Source organism: Somniosus microcephalus, unplaced genomic scaffold, assembly GCF_052327205.1.
Source record: "Somniosus microcephalus isolate GS21.2 unplaced genomic scaffold, FLI_Smic_1.0 unresolved_chr4, whole genome shotgun sequence".
Classification (NCBI taxonomy): Eukaryota; Metazoa; Chordata; class Chondrichthyes; order Squaliformes; family Somniosidae; genus Somniosus; species Somniosus microcephalus.
Genome location: NW_028225182.1, coordinates 28786807 through 28804514, shown reverse-complemented (window position 1 = coordinate 28804514; position 17708 = coordinate 28786807). Strand labels below are relative to the sequence as shown.

At 49.5% G+C, this 17708-nt stretch overlaps 2 pseudogenes; one reads left to right on the top strand and one right to left on the bottom strand.

Moving 5' to 3' along the window:
• Positions 1 to 10023: 10023 nt before the first annotated feature.
• On the top strand, positions 10024 to 12246 carry LOC147090076 (uncharacterized; annotated as a pseudogene).
• Positions 12247 to 14226: 1980 nt separating this feature from the next.
• On the bottom strand, positions 14227 to 16283 carry LOC147090075 (uncharacterized; annotated as a pseudogene).
• Between the last annotated feature and the right edge of the window lie 1425 nt (positions 16284 to 17708).

The window sequence follows — 17708 nt, the reverse complement described above, 5'->3', positions numbered from 1 at the left end:
CTGTGGGTGAGCATGCTGCACGGTTTCTAAAGTTGAAGAACGGTCTCCGGCCCGAATGAGTTCCAGCGGCCCCGCCTGTGCTTCGTCTGGTGGCAGCTGTGAGGCTTTGTTTCGGTGATGGGATCGGGTTTGTGCGCTGCCATTTTGGTGGAGGAAAGACAGACTGTTCCTATCTATAGTTTGGTGCTTGAACAGCCATAAGGTGGGAAAAGAGAACGGGATAAAAGTGAAAGGAATAAAGGAAAATAAAAGACAAAACAAGGTATATCGGCAAGGAATAACCAATGTCTTGATGGCTGGGTCCTGTGAGTGATAACAGCAAGAAGAAGGAAATTTGAGTACTCGTTTTCCTCTTTTACGGGATTTGAGAAAGTGGTCGGCTTCTTCTGTGGAAAAGTTGAAGACTGTGTATAAGGATTATGACATTATATGGTTGGATAACATCAAGTGAAGACGAGGAGTTATTAGAGTGCCAATAGGACTGGCGTTGAACTGGTATTACTTGTTTTTTGAAGAAGTTTCAGGTTCTGGTTAAAAGTAGTTTACTTGAAGTCTTAAGTGATTTTTTGATATGGTTGTAGGACTTTGTATATTGTGGTGTTATTTAGTGTTAAAGCCTTCCTTAATCGAATGAATGAACGCTCTAGTGGCTCTTGTAAAAACTAGGCCACACACACCACTAGCAAACACGCCTCCCTATTGCTTGACCTGGGACAGCTGGAGCGGCCCAGGCGAAGTCATCATTTAATTATCACATCGTTAAGACCTGGTGGTGGACTGAGCCTGGGCGTCTCCAGCTTTATTTGCCCAGGTGAAGACATCTTCTCCCCCCACAAGAAGACCATCAATAGAGACTTATTTTTTGGAGAGTGCACCCCTGCGAGCACCCACCCACCATCTTGAGTGGAGACCCAGCCCCTGCGGCCTCCCTCCTTCCCACCCCCCTTTCTCTCTCTCTTTGCCTCTCTCTTTGTCTCTCTCTAAAGAGGCACCTCATATCCATTAATTGCCCGTTGAGCAGAGGAGAGAAGGCCCCTCTCCCAATTTAATCAACAAGGGGAGAGGTGTGCCTTCACTTTTAAAGCTCCCTCTGCTCAGGGAAAACAACCACTGAGGCCATTAACATCACCAGGCCTGTGACTTGGGTGGGTGTAGCCCTTTATAATAAGTGCCCCACGATGGCGACCACATCATCATAAGAACATAAGAAGTAGGAGCAGGAGTAGGCCATACGGCCCCTCTGGCCTGCTCCACCATTCAATAGGATCATGGCTGATCCGAATCTAGACTCACGTCCACTTCCCTGCCCTCTCCCCGTAACCCCTAATTCACTTATCAGCTAGGAAACTGTCTATCTCCATTTTAAATTTATTTAATGTTGCAGCTTCCACAGCTCTCTGGGGTAGCAAATTCCATAGATTTACTACCCTCTGAGCGAAGAAGTTTCTCCTCATCTCAGTTTTGAAAGCGCAGCCCCTTATTCTAAGATTATGCCCCCTAGTTCTAGTCTCACCCATCAGTGGAAACATCCTCGCCGCATCCACCCGATCAAGCCCCCTCACAATCTTATATGTTTCGATAAGATCGCCTCTCATTCTTCTGAACTCCAATGAGTAGAGGCCCAACCTACTCAACCTTTCCTCATAAGTCAACCCCCTCATCTCCGGAATCAACCGAGTGAACCTTCTCTGAACCGCCTCGAGAGCAAGTATATCTTTTCTTAAATATAGAAACCAAAACTGCACGCAGTATTCCAGGTGTGGCCTCACCAATACCCTGTATAACTGCAGCAAGACTTCCCTGTTTTTATACTCCATCCCCCTCGCAATAAAAGCCAAGATTCCATTGGCCTTCCTGATCACCTGCTGTACCTGCATACTAACTTTTTGTGTTTCATGCACCAGGACCCCCAGATCCCTTTGTACTGTAGCACTTTGCAGTTTCTCTCCATTTAGATAATAACTTGCTCTTTGATTTTTTCTGCCAAAGTGCATAACCTCACACTTTCCAACATTATATTCCATCTGCCAAATCTCTGCCCACTCACTTAGCCTGTCTATGTCCTTTTGCAGGTTTTTTATGTCCTCTTCACTCACTGCTTTCCCTCCCATCTTTGTATCATCGGCAAACTTGGATATGTTGCACTCGGTCCCTTCCTCCAAATCGTGAATATAGATTGTAAAGTGTTGGGGTCCCAGCACTGACCCCTGCGGAACACCACTAGTTACTGATTGCCAGCCCGAGAATGAACCATTTATCCCAACTCTTTGTTTTCTGTTAGATAGCCAATCTTCCACCCATGCCAGTATATTACCCCCAATCCTGTGATTTCTTATCTTGATCAGTAATCTTTTGTGTGGAACCTTGTCAAATGCCTTTTGGAAGTCCAAATACACTACATCAACTGGTTCCCCTTTATCCACTCTGTATGTTACATCCTCAAAGAATTCGAGCAAATTTGTCAAACATGACTTCCCCTTCATAAAACCATGCTGACTCTGTCCTATTAAATTATGTTTATCCAAATGCTCTGTTACTGTTTCCTTAATAATGGACTCCAACATTTTGCCAACCACAGATGTAAGGCTAACTGGTCTATAGTTTCCAGCTTTTTGTCTACTTCCCTTCTTAAATAAGGGTGTCACATTAGCAGTTTTCCAATCTGCCGGGACCTTTCCTGAGTCCAGGGAGTTCTGGAAAATAATCACCAATGCATCCACAATCCCTACCGTCACTTCTCTCAAGACCCTAGGATGTAGGCCATCAGGTCCGAGGGATTTATTCGCCTTAAGTCCCATTATTTTACTGAGTACCATCTCCTTAGTGATTTTAATCATGTTTCGCTCCTTCCCCCCCCATTGCCTCCTGTTTGTCCAGTGTTGGGATATTTTTAGTGTCCTCTACTGTAAAGACTGATACAAAATACTTGTTCAGCGTCTTTGCCATCTCCATGTTCCCCACCACTAGTTTCCCAGTCCCATCCTCTGAGGGACCAACGTTCACTTTAGCCACCCTATTTCTTTATATATAGCTGGTGACGGGGCCAGCAAGGTCATACGCAAGTGTGGCAGCCACAGCCGCTCCCGCTGCTTCTGCTGCCCCGTCACCATTCCGCCTCATCACTAAAAAACACGGGGTGAAGAGCTACACTCACCCCAACATGACTATCGAGGCGTGCGTGAAGGCCATGGCTGGGGTTGTCGGCCCTTCAGCCATCGTCGCCACTTCGAAAATGTATGGCAAGGCGGTGTTCTTCCTGGCATCGGAGCGGGCGGTGTCCCTGGCTGTAACCAAGGGGCTCACCGTGGGCGGGACCTTCCTGCCGGTGGATCCTCTCGAGGCCACCGTGCAAAGGATCCTCTTGTCAAACGTCCCGCCCTTTGTTTTGGCTGAGCTCCTCCTCCCCCCACCTACGTCAACTGGGGGAGGTGAGGTCGGGGATAACACCCATCCCACTCAGATGCAGGGAGGCCAGCCTCCGGCACGTCTTCTCCTTCCAGCACCAGCTTTTTGTTCAGCTTGCCCGGGACGAGGACACCGAGGGCACTTTTATTGTGTGCCATGAGGGGGCTGCCCACTGCGTCTTTTGGACGTCGGATGGTGTGCAGTGCCACGCCTGTAAGGAGGTGGGGCACGTACGAAAGAACTGCCCTGCCTCCAAGGCCCTAGACAGATGGTCGGATCTGGTGCTGCTCGTCGGCTCCGTATGTGCCGCTGTCAAATCCATGGGTGCGGACGAGGGCGCGGGACCATGGGAGCAGCGTCGGATCAACAAGTTCCTCGCTGGGCTGCTGAGGGACTGGCGGTTGAATAGCGGCCGCTCTCCCTCCTCCCATTATGTTAAGTAGAGGTTGCACTATGCTCTTGTCATGAAGATAACCATAGCCAGCCTCAACATCAATGGCAGCAGAGATGCTCGCCGTAGATTTAATAACTTCTTGGTCCTCCGGGACGGGAGGTATGCGGTGTGCTTCCTGCAAGAAACCCACACCATTCCGGAGGATGAGGCCACGTGGCTCCTGGAGTGGCAAGGAGGGGTCAGCATGAGTCACCTCTCCAACTGTTCCAGCGGGGTGGCTATCTTGCTGGCCCTGCATTTTCAGCCGGTTATCTTGTGGGTCAAGGAGCATGTGCCGGGCCGCTTGCTTCAGGCCACTGTGACCGGTGCGCAGCAAGTGTGCTTCTTTGAAGAAGTGTCCGCTCTTCTGGGCTCCATTGACATCGGCGAGTGCGTCATCCTCGGGGGAGATTTTAATTGCACCCTCGAGGCAAGGGACTGTTTGGGTCCCCCGCGCAGCCTGGCATTGGTGGAGAAGTTGAGAGACCTGGTCGGGTCCTTCGACTTGGTGGACATCTGGCGAAATCGCCATCCCGACTCCAGCGCCTTCACTTACATGAGTTCTGGAGGAGGAAGGTCCAGAATCGACCACCTTTACATTTCCCGGTGAAATAAAGAATAGATTTGCCTTCCAAAGCTAGGCTTTATTAACTTTCAAATCTGCAGCACATCTTCCCACATCCAGTCCTAACCAAAGCTGGAAAAGAACTGAATTTAAGGTGGCCACAACACATCATGTGATCATCAACTACCAATGAGATTACAACATATATCCCAAGGCAGTTAACAAACAACCAATCACAATACTTTTACTAAACAAGGAATAATCACCACACCCGGGCATACGTCTCCTGCGTTCCGGCGGCTTCCATGCGGCCGGTGCCGTGCACGGACCACCACCTGGTGTGGGCAGAGCTCGCTCCATTGCACACGCCGGGGGGTCCATGTACTGGCATTTTAACAACCTGCTGCTGGAGGACGAGCGGTTCCGGGATTCATTTCGTCGGTTCTGGGCCGACTGGAGAAGGAAGCGGGGGGGCTTCCCCTCCTTGAGGCTATGGTGGGATGTGGGCAAGGCTCACGTCCGTCTCTTCTGTCAGGAGTACACAAGGGGGTCGACCAAGAGACGGGAGGCTTGAGTCAGGCGGTTGGAGAAGGAGGTGCTTGACCTGGAGTCCCGTCTTGGTCAAGTTGTTGATGACCCGGCCCTGCGGAAGGTGTACGAAGAGAAGAAGGGCACACTGAAGGACCTGCAGCTCATCGGGTCCCGAGGCACGTACGTGAGGTCACGGATCCAGATCCTCCGGGACCTGGACCGCAGCTCCCCCTTCTTCTACTCGCTGGAAAAAATGGGGGGTCCGTAAGCAGCTCTTGGGGCTGCTGGCCGACGATGGATCTCTGGTCTCGGATCCGGAGGGGATCAGCGCGGAGACCTGGGCCTATTACGGGGCTCTGTTCTCTCCGGCTCTGTCCAGCGAGGATGCGCGCAGAGTTTTGTGGGAGGACTTCATGAAGGTCGGCCCGAAGGGCGCCGAAAAATTGGACGCTCCGCTAAGCTTGGCGGAGCTGACCGGCACCTTCGGCCACTCTCGAAGGAAAAGTCGCCGGGGCTGGACGGGCTGACCGTGGAGTTCCACAGTGTGTTATGGGACATCCTGGGGGGCGACTACGTGCGGGTCCTGGGGGAAAGTCTGGTGACTGGGGAGATGCCCCTCTCTTGGTGCAGGGCGGTCATTGTCCTGCTACCTGAGAGGGGCGATCTCCACCTATTAAAAAACTGGTGCCCGGTCTCCCACCTCAGTACAGATTATAATTTTTTTGCCAGGGCCATGTCTGCCCGCCTTGGCACCATGCTGGCCCACATGATCCACCCGACCAGTCCTACACGGTCCTGGGCCGGACTATCCACGATAACATCCATCTGGTCCGGGACCTGGTCCACCATTCCCAGAGATCTTGTCTGTCGGTCGCCTTCCTTTCCCTGGATCAGGAGAAGGCATTCGACAGGGTGGATCACGAGTATCTCTTCGGAACTCTGCGTGCATTCGGGTTCGGGACGCATTTTGTCGCCCGGATCTGACTTCTGTACACCACTGCGGAGTGTCTGATTAAAGTTAACGGGTCTTTGACGGCGCTGCTTCGCTTCGGGAGGGGGGTGCGTCAGGGATGCCCCATATCCGGCCAGTTATATGCCTTCTGTGTGGAGCCTTTCCTGCGCCTCTTGCGGAAGAGGCTGAGGGGACTGGCTCTGCAAGAGCCGGGCGTGGAGTTCGTCCTCTCGGCTTACGCCGATGATGTGCTCCTCATGGTCACGGATCCCGCTGACATGCGAAGGATGCGAGAATGCCAGCAGATTTACTCAGACGCATCCTCCGCCAGGATCAACTGGGAGAAATGTTCTGGACTCCTGGTGGGCCAGTGGCGGGTGGACTCCCTGCCGGAGGAGTTCAGGCCCTTCGCCTGGAGCACCACACACCTCCTCTGCTTGGGAGTCTACCTCAGCCCAGCCGAGGATGCCTGGCCAGCGAACAGGCAAGAGCTAGAGGCGAAAGTCACCACTTGCCTAGGACGCTGGACAGGACTGCTCTGATTGTTGTCCTACAGGGCTTGAGCGCTGGTCATAAACCAGCTGGTGGCCGCCATGTTGTGGTACCAGTTGGTCACTTTGATCCCACCCCCTGCGTTTGTCGCCAAGATGCAGAAGAAGCTCATTGACTTCTTCTGGGACAAAGGGAAGCACTGGGTCTCTGCTGTGGTTCTGAGTCTCCCGCTTAGGGAGGGCGGTCAGGCGCTGGTGTGCCTTCGCACCTGGGCGGCAACTTTCCATCTTCAGACCCTGCAGAGATACGTGAATATCGAGAATCCTCTTCGATGGTGTGCGCTGGCGATATATTTCTTCCGCCGAGATTACACAAATTAGGGTTGTATTCCCTGGAATTTAGAAAGTTAAGGGGTGATCTGATCGAAGTTTTCAGGATATTAAGTGGAACAGATAGGGTAGATAGAGAGAAACTATTTCTGCTGGTTGGGGATTCTAGGACTGGGGGCAGAGTCTAAAAATTAGAGCCAGACCTTTCAGGAGTGAAATTAAGAAACACTTCTACACACAAAGGGTGGTAGAGGTTTGGAACTCTCTTCTGCAAACAGCAATTGATGCTCGATCAATTGTTAATTTTAAATCTGAGATTGATAGGTTTCTGTTAACCAAAGGTATTAAGGGATATGGGCCAAAGGCGGGTGTATGGAGTTAGGTCACAGGTCAGCCATGATCTCATTGAATGGCGGAACAGGCTCGAGGGGCTGAATGGCCTCCTGTCCTATGTTCCTAACTAGTGATTTGTAAAGGTTTAGTGTAACTTCCTTGTTTTTGTATTCAATGGCACTATTTGCAAAGCCAAGTATCCCATACGCTTTCTGAACCGCCTCACCAACTTGCCGTGGCACTTTCAAAGACTTGTGAATATGGACCCCCAGGTCCCTCTGCTCTTGCACCCCACTCAAACTAGTCCCATTTAGATTATACGGCCTCTCCCTGTTGTTTCTCCCAAACTGCATCACTTTACACTTATCCTCATTTAATTTCAGAAGTCACACAACACCAGGTTATAGTCCAACAGTTTTATTTGAAATCACAAGCTTTCGGAGCACTGCTCCTTCGTCAGTGCTCTGAAGGCTTGTGATTTCAAATAAAACTGTTGGACTATAACCTGGTGTTTGACTTCTTACATTTGTCCACCCCAGTCCTTTGACAATGGTCTCTAGTCATTCACCCACCACTGACGATAGACTGATTGGCCTGTAGTTACCAGGTTTATCCCTCCCTTTTTTTAAACAGGGTGTAACATTTGCAATCCTCCAGTCTTCTGGCACCACTCCCATATATCTGAGGGAGATTGAAAGATTGTGGTCGGAGCTTCTGCTATCTCCACCCTAGCTTCCCTCCGCAATCTAGGATGCATCCCATCTGGACCGGGTGACTTGTTAACTTTGAGTGATGACAACCTATTTAGCACCTCCTTTCTATCTATTTGTATCCAATTTCTCTACTCCCCCTCCCCTACTGCGACATTAACTTCATCCTCTTCTTTTGTGAAGACAGATGCTAAGTACTCATTCAGTACCTCAGCCACGCCCTCTGCCTCCGTATGATGAGCTCCTATTTGGTCCCTAATCGGCCCCACCATTCCTTTAACTATCCTTTTACTTTTCATATGTTTATAGAAGATTTTTAGGTTCTCTTTTATGTTACCCACTAATCTTTTTTCAGAATGTCTCTTTGCCCTTCTTACATCCTGCTTCATTTTCCCCCGCACTCTCTGTATTCTGCCTGGTTTTTGACTGTATTTTGTACCTGACATTTGTTGTAAACCTCCTTTTTCTGTTTTACTCTAACCTCGATATCCTTTGTCATCAGGAGCTCTAGCTTTGGATGGCCCATCATTCCTCCTTATGGGAATATGTTTGGTTTGTACCTGAACTATCTCAGCCTTGAAGACCTGCCATTGGTCATTCACTGTTTTCCTGGACAATCTTTGTTTCCAGTCCACCTGTGCTCGATCCCTTCTCAAATCACTGAAATTGGCTCTCTTCCAGCTGGGTATTTTCACCATTGATTCTTCTTTGTCCCTTTCCATAACTACTTTAAACCTAATGATATTGTGATCACTGTTAACCAGATCCCTCCTGCCCCAGAACCGACGAGAGACCCTTTAAATGTTCTGACTGTGCAAAGAGGTTTCAGAGTTCATCCAACCTGCTGAGTCACCAGCGAGTTCAGACAGATCCTCAAAGATAGGAAAATGTTTTAGAAAGGCTGGCGACACGAAAGATTCGTAGCCATCTCAGAGTAGTGACCCTTTAATTACAGTCTCGCAGAACAAGGAGAATCGCTGTCCCTTTAACTACCACAAATCCCTGTGTGGAGGAGAGGGGAGATACAGTCTGTCCCAGTAACTGTCGCAGAACAGAATCAGCGACCCTGTCCCATAAGGGTTTGACCCTCCCCCACTCCCTGCTTTTCCTCAAGTGTCTCATCCTTAAAATTCTCATCCTTGTTTTCAAATCCCTCCGTGGCCTCACCCCTCCCTATCTCTGTAATCTCTTCCAGCCCCTACAACCTTCCGAGATATTTGCGCTCCTCTAATTCCGGCCTCTTGAGCATCCCCGATTTTAATCGCTCCCCCATTGGCGGCCGTGCCTTCAGTTACCTGGGCCCTGAGCTCTGGAATTCCCTCCCTAAACCTCTCCATCTCTCTACCTCTCTCTTCTTTAAGATGCTCCTTAAAACCTACTTCTTTGACCAAACTTTTGGTCATCTGCACGTATATCGCTTTATGTGGCTCGGTGTCAATTTTTGTTTTATAACGCTCCTGTGAGCCTTGGGATGTTTCACTACATTAAAGGCGCTTTATAAATACAAGTGGTTGTTGTTGTTTCCTGAAACTAATAATAAATTCCCCAGAGGGAAAAAAACTTGTCCTTTTACTCCCAAATATTAAAAAGTTTGTTCTACAGAAGCACGAGATTTATCTGCTTTTATTGATGAATTTTAAAAGTCTCTAATAAAACCTGAGCCAGTGTGTTGTGAGCCAAAGAGCCTTGTGTCCAATGCGGGGAATAAAGGCCCACAGCCTCCCCGGGCCCCGGGCCCTGAACAAGGGACTGGAGAAACTCGCTGCCCTGTGGATCAGACAATCAGCCGGCGCTAGTCCCGCCCCTCGGGCTCCCCGATTGGTTGGAGGAACCACCGCCGGCTCACTCCTCCAGCCCCACCCCGCTCGCTCCCTATTGGTCGGAAGCTCCCGTCAATCAGGCCGTGGGGCCGGGTCACGTGTCCCTCACGGACTTTACAAAGAAACATCGACTCTAATTTCTCTCCACGGATGTTGCATGGCCTGCTGAGTTTTTCCAGCATTTTCTGTTATTACAAAGAAAGCCTCACGTGGTCACTGGGTGGAGCTGCAGGTCGGCGGGAGCGGGGTCGGGAGATTAATAAACTGCGGGTAGGCCGCACTGCAGGGCTTATAAAGTTGGAGAATGGCCTCAGGCCCGAATGAGATCCAGCAGCCAAATGTGTTGCGCCGGACGGCAGCTGTGAGGCTTTTTCTCGGTGACAGGCCCGGGTTAGGTGCCGCCATATTGCTGTAGGAAAGACAGACCTGTTCCCCCTGCAGCACGGCGCATGCATGGCCACCTTGGTACAGGAACAGAGATTGGGCGGGGCTTCAGGGTCCCAGTGACCAGGAGAGACAATCATTGATTTTATTCTCACTCTGCACACAGCAGGTGTAGAACTGAACCCAACCAGAGTAGAGGGAGGAGGAAAACTGGGAGTGGAGGAAAGAAATGCTGGAGGTGGTGCGATGGGTTTGGATTTCAGCACAGGGAGGAGGGAGAGTGTGTGGGACGGGGATTTACAGCTTTGGGGGAACAAGAGAGGAAAGAATGTTCCATAGAAACTAGAATTGTCTGTTTTGAATTTCTATCCTGTACTTACAGTGATGACTTTTTTAAACTCCTTTTACAGGGTGTTAGAAGAGGAGGATTTACAGCCGGGAAACTCAAACCAAACATCACAACAAGATCTGACAGTCACTCAATTCATCAGGACCTGAATATCATCGGCCTTTTTCTCTGTTCTGTCTGTGGGAAAAGATTTCAAACATCAGTGTGACTGGAAAAGCACCAAGACACAGACCCGAGTGAGAGTGTTCCAGTGCACTGACTGTGGAAAGAGCTTTAACCAGTTACACGGCCTGAAGAAACATCACACCATTCACAGCAGGGAGAAACCGTACACATGTTCTGTGTGTGGACGAGGCTTCAACCGATTGTCCAACCTGGAGGGACACAAGGACTCCCGCACCACAGAGAAACCGTAGAAATGTGGGAACTGTGGAAAGGGATTCCGTTGCCCATCCCACCTGGAAACTCATCGACGCAGTCACACCGGGGAGAGGCCGTTCACCTGCTCCGTGTGTGGGAAGGGATTCACTCATTCAACCACCCTGCTGAGACACCAGCGCACTCACACTGGGGAGAGGCCGTTCACCTGCTCCGAGTGTGGGATGGGATTCACTGATTCATCCAACCTGCTGACACACCAGCGAGTTCACACTGAGGCGAGACCTTTTAAATGCTCGGACTGTGGGAAGTGCTATAAAAGTTCTGGGAAGCTGATGCACCATCAATGTGTTCACACTGACGAGAGACCATTCCGGTGCTCTCTGTGGGACTGGGTTCAGGCAATCATCTCAACTCACTGTACACCAGCACACCCACACTGGAGAAGAGACCATTCACCTGCTCCTTGTGTGGGAAGGGATTCACTCGCTCAACCTACCTCACTGATCATCAACTTGTTCACACCGATGAGAGACCTTTTAAATGTTCTGACTGTGAGAAGAGCTTTAAAAGCCAAAGGAAACTGATACAACATGAACGCACTCACACTGGGGATTGGCCGTTCACCTGCTCCGTGTGTGGGAAGAGATTCTCTCAGTCATCCAGCCTGCTGAGATACCAGTGAGTTCACACTGGGGAGAGGCCGTTCACCTGCTGCGTGTGTGGGAAGGGATTCACTCAGTCATTCACTCTGCTGAGACACCAGTGAGTTCACAAGTCACTGCAGGGGTTGGATTCTGCTGTTGTTGCTGCTGTTAATCACATTCAGGACTGAACCATGTTCATTCTGACAGTTGGGGTTTATTTCTGATGAGGTTAATGACCCCTATAACTGGGCTGGAGTTTAATATTCAGGATATGTGTCAAATAAATCAGCTTTGTTTTCAATGCATTTTTGTAGATTTTTGTCTTTCCCACCTGAGTGTTTAGCATCACCTGGCTGGAGCTCAGAAAGGACAATCTGGGGGAGGATCGTACGGCGGGAACAGAACTCCAGCCTGGACACAGTCCTTCAGGGCCACACTGAGAGGGGCAAACGGCACTTTGGTCTTTCTCGTCTCTCTTCACTGACAGCAAAGTCCCTGTGTGGGTTAATCTCGAGATGTGTAAGAAATGTGTCCCAGTCGCTCTCTGCCATGGTTCAGAGCTCCTAGGCACGGAGCAGAAGGCTCCTTTACAACTGTGTTTAGAGTCAGGAAGAACGGCGAATGCTGGAACTGTGTTGTCAAATCATTGAATGGTGAGCAGGCTCGAGGGGCTGAATGGTGTTATTAACATCCTGTTACTATATTGCCAAGCTCTGGAATTCCCTCCCTAAACCTCCCCATCTCTCTTTCCTACTTTAAGATGCCCCTTAAAATCTACCTCTTTGACCAAGGTTTTGGTGACCTGCCCTAATACAGGAAACTCTTTGGTATCCGGCACCGACGGGACCGGGATGTTGCCGGTTGATTAAAAATTCCGGATGACGGAGAGAGTTATCTACCAAGTCTATTTTTAACAAACAAAAAATAAAAAAAATCAAGAAATGTGCAGTATACAGTAATTGGCTACTCACCTACAGAATGTTGTGTTAAATGGATGGTAGAAGATGCTTGATTTAGTACAGCACTGCCAGTTGAGGGTAATCCATAACTCTTTAATTACTTAACAGTAAAACAAAACTTATACAGTAAACAGAAAAATGGCGGATCGAAAGAGACTACTGGCAGCGTGGGAGAGCCAGACTCCTGTTATTGAGGTGTTCCGACTTCCGATAGTGCCAAGAGGCCGAGTAGTGGCAGTTTGGAGAACTACCCCCACTGACTAACTCGGCCACCGCGGGAGACTCGGACTCGGCAACATTTCCGGTTATTGAGGTGTTGTTTTCGGAGTATGAATTTTGCTGGTTAACAGCGAATTCCAGATATTTAGGTGCTGTTTAAATGAGAGTTTCCTGTATCTCCTTATATGACTCAGTCAAATTTTGTTTGAAAACTTTCCTGTGAAGCAACATGGGAAGTTTTATTAGTTAAAGGCACTATATAAATGCAAGTTATTGTTGTTGCCTGTGACACCAAATCCTGTGACCATTTACACTTTGAGACCAAATCGAGGTACCATTTACACTGTGGCACCAAATCCAGGGACCACTTACACTGAGACACCAAATCCAGTTGATTATAAATGGGAATCAGAGCGACTCGGTATGGGGAATGGTCATGGTGGTGAAACCAGCTCTAGTGAGGGTGAAAGGCGGGTAATGGAGGAAGATGGCGGTGGAATCAGATGGGGGCTGGTGGGGCCTGGTGACAGGTTATTGTCAGAAGCCCTTTTCAGGCAGGCCGATGATTGGATGTAATCTGCACAATACCTGGATCCACCTGTTCTTGTCCCAAATCACAAAGTCTAATGTCCCTGATGTCTGTTTCTGTGAGAATTGTAGAGATGTGAAAGAAGGGAGGAAATCAGGCTCGGGCCAGAAAGAAGGTTCCATGAATGAACAATTCATGAGGCTGTTTCGTGACTCATCTGTGTGAGGTTCAAAAACATGAAATGAAAAAGGACGCATCTAGTGACACTGGTGTTGTCAATAGTGGTTTGTAACCTTAATCACTATCTCCTAAGCCTAATATCCTATCGGCTACCCCCAACCACTAACCCCAATCCTAACCAATAACCACTAGCCCCAATCCTGACCAATAACCACTAGCCCCAATCCTGACCAATAACCACGAACCCCAACCACTAACCCCAATCCTGACCACTAACCACTCACCCCAATCCTAACCAATAACCACTAACCCCAATCCTAACCAATAACCACGAACCCCAACCACTAGCCCCAATCCTGACCAATAACCACTAACCCCAATCCTGACCAATAACCACTAGCCCCAATCCTAACCAATAACCACGAACCCCAACCACTAACCCCTAAGCCTACACCCTAACCCCAGCCCCTGACCAAGGATTATTGACATGGATCAATGGAGGAGCTAAAGACCTGATAAAGAAGTATTTGAAACAATTATCTCGATTAAAGAAATAGTGCAAGGTATGTTAGTAACGAGACTAATTGATGGGATCATCAAAATCAGCAATGACAATGACAAAGATCAGAACATTTCTAAGGCTGTCACATGCAGTATGTGTGGAGGAGTTTTTTTAAATCGGATCCAAGAGATGTTAAATGATACAGAAAATAACAGATTTCAAATCTTATGCAAGGTCGTTCTGTAAAGGGGTGGTTCAAAGGAATTTCAGGTGAGTGTAAAGTGAGAAAGTACAGTTCAGTCTATGACACCCACAAGCCGTGTACACAAATGGAACAAGCTTGGGATTTGATGTGGTAGAAGGTGAACTAGATGAGAGCTGAAATAATCCAGAGTAAGAAACAGTCAGTAACAGAACATCAATTAGTCTCCTCTTATCATGGAGAAATCAAATATTAGACACACTGTGTATTTGAAACAAAGCTGATTTATTTAATATTGGTCCAGAATATTAATCTCAAGCCCAGTTATTCTAGTTATTAACATGAGCAGAAACAAAGCCCAATTGCCAGAGTGAACATGGTTCAGTCCTGGATGTGATTTGCAGCAGAATCCAACCTCTTCAATCACTGGTGAACTCGCTGGTGTCTCAGCAGAGTGCATGACTGAGTGAATCCCTTCCCACACACGGAGCAGGTGAACGGCCTCTCCCCAGTGTGAACTCGCTGGTGATTAAGCAGGTTAGACTTCCAAGTGAAAACCTTCCCACAATAAGAGCAGGTGAACGATCTCTCCTCAGTGTGAACTCGCTGGTGTCTCAGCAGAGTGCATGACTGAGTGAATCCCTTCCCACACACGGAGCAGGTGAACGGCTTCTCCCCAGTGTGAGTGCATTGGTGGGTCAGCAGGTCGCTTGTGCTTTTAAAGCTCTTCTCACAGTCAGAACATCTAAATGGTCTTTTAACAGTGTGAACAAGTTGGTGTGTCAGAAGATGGGATGATTGAATGAATCCCTTCCGACACATAGAGCAGATGAATGGCCTTTCCCCAGTGTGAACTCGCTGGTGTATCTGGAGATGGTATAACTGACTGAATCCCTTTCCACATTCAATACACGTGAACAGCCTCTCGCCAGAGTGAACTCTCTGGTGTATCAGGTGCTTGGATAACTCTGCAAATCCCTTCCCACACACGGAGCAGGGGAACGGTTTCTCCCCAGTGTGAACTCGCTGGTGTCTATGGAGGCTGGATGACTGAGTGAATCCCTTCCCACATTCAATACACGTGAATGGCCTCTCCCCAGTGTGAACTCGCTGGTGTATCTGGAGCTTGGGTAACTCTGCAAATCCCTTCCCACACACGGAGCAGGTGAGTGTACCTCCCCGGTGTGAACTCGCTGGTGTATCTGGAGCTTGGATAACTCTGCAAATCCCTTCCCACACATGGAGCAGGTGAGTGTCCCTCCCCGGTGTGAACTCGCTGGTGTATCTGGAGCTTGGATAACTCTGCAAATCCCTTCCCACACACGGAGCAGGTGAACGGCCTCTCCCCGGTGTGAACTCGCTGGTGTATCTGGAGCTTGGATAACTCTGCAAATCCCTTCCCACACATGGAGCAGGTGAACGGCCTCTCCCCGGTGTGAGTGCACTGATGCATTTCCAGCTTGGATGGATAATTGAATCCCTCCCCACAGTCCCCACATTTCCAGGGTTTCTCTGTGGTGCGGGTGTCCTTGTGTCTCTCCAGGTTGGATGATCAGTTGAAGCCTCGTCCACACACGGAACACTCTCTCTCTCTCTCTGGCTCCCTTTCTCTCTCTCTCTATCTCACTCTCTTTCTCTCTCTCGCTCCCTTTCTCTCTATCTCTCTTTCTCGCTCCCTTTCTCTCACTCCCTTTCTCTCTATCTCTCTTTCTCACTCCCTTTCTCTCTCTCGCTCCCTTTCTCTCCCTCTCTCTCTCGCTCCCTTTCTCTCTCACTCCCTTTCTCTCCCCACTGTGAATGGTACGATGTTTTTTCAGGCTGTGTAACTGGTTAAAGCGCTTTTCCAGTCACACTGATGTTTGAAATCTTTCCCCACAGAGAGAACAGACAAATATTCCTCCTTCCACATTCAAAGGCTGATGATAGTCAGGTCCTGATGAATGGAGTGACTGTCAGACCTTGATGTGATGTTTGGTTTGAGTTTCCCATCTGTAAATCCTCCCCTTCTAACAGCCTGTAAAAGGAGTTTACAAAAGTCATCACTGTAAGTACAGGATAGAAATTCAGAACAGACAATTCTAGTTTCTGTGGAACATTTTTTCCTCTCTTGTTTCCCCAAAGCTGTAAATCCCCGTCCCACACACTCTCCCTCCTCCCTGTGCTGAAATCCAAACCCATCGCACCATCTCCAACATTTCTTTCCTCCACTCTTAGTTTTCCACCTCCCTCTACTCTGGTTGGGTTCAGTTCTACACCCGCTGTGTGAGTGAGAATAAAATCAATGAGTCAATGATTGTCTCTCCTGGTCACTGGGACCCTGAAGCCCTGCCTACTCACTGTTACTGTACCAAGATGGCCGCGCATGTGCCGTGCTGCAGGTGGAACCAGTCTGTCTTTCCTCCACGAAGATGGCGGCGCCTAACCTGGGCCTGTCACCGAGAAAAAGCCTCACCGCTGCCGTCCGGCAGATCACAGACCGGGCCGCTGGATCTCATTTGGGCCTGAGGCCATTCTCCAACTTTATAAACCCTGCAGCGTGGCCTACCGGCACGTTATTAATCTCCCGACCCCGCTCCCGCTGACCTGCAGCTCCGCCCGGCGACCGCGCGAGGCTTTCTTTGTAAAGTAATTGAGTGACACTTGACCTGGGCCCATGGCCTGATTGACGGGAGCTTCCAACCAATAGGGAGTGAGTGGGGCGGGGCTGGAGGAGCGAGCCGGCGGCGGGTCCTCCAATCAATCCGGGAGTCCGAGGGGCGGGTCTTGCGGCACCCAGTGGGCGGGACTGGAGGAGCGAGATGGCGGCGGGTCCTCCAACCAATCAGGGAGCCCGAGGGGCGGGACTAGCAGCACCCAGTGGGCGGGGCTGGAGGAGCGAGCCGGCGGCGGGTCCTCCAACCAATCGGGGAGCCCGAGGGGCGGGACTAGCGCCGGCTGATTGTCTGATCCGCAGGGCAGCGAGTTTCTCCAGTCCCTTGTTCAGGGCCCGGGGCCCGGGGAGGCTGTGGGCCTTTATTCCCCGCATTGTACACAAGGCTCTTTGTCTCACAACACACTGGCTCAGGTTTTACTACAGACTTTTTAAATTCATCAATAAAAGCAGATAAACCCCGTGCTTCTGTGGAACAAACTTTTTAATATTTGGGAGTAAAAGGACAAGTTTTTTTCCCTCTGGGGAATTTATTATTAGTTTCAGGAAACAACAACAACCACTTGTATTTATAAAGCGCCTTTAATGTAGTAAAACATCCCAAGGCTCTTCACAGGAGCGTTATAAAACAAAATTTGACACCGAGCCACATAAGGAGATGTTCGGGCAGATGACCAAAAGCTTGGTCAAAGAGGAAGGTTTTAAGGAGCATCTTAAAGAAGGAGAGAGAGGTAGAGAGATGGAGAGGTTTAGGGAGGGAATTCCAGAGCTTAGGGCCCAGGCAGCTGAAGGCACGGCCACCAATGGTGGAGCGATTAAAATCGGGGATGCTCAAGAGGCCAGAATTAGAGGAGCGCAGATATCTCGGAGGTTGTAGAGGCTGGAAGAGATTACAGAGATAGGGAGGGGCGAGGCCATGGAGGGATTTGAAAACAAGGATGAGAAATTTAAGAATGAGACACTTGAGGAAGAGCAGGGAGTGGGGGAGGGTCAAGCCCTTATGGGACAGGGTTGCTAATTCTGTTCTGTGACAGTTACTGGAACAGACTGTATCTCCCCCTCTCCTCCACACAGGGATTTGTGGTAGTTAAAGGGACAGTGATTACATAGAAACATAGAAGATAGGAGCAGGAGTAGAC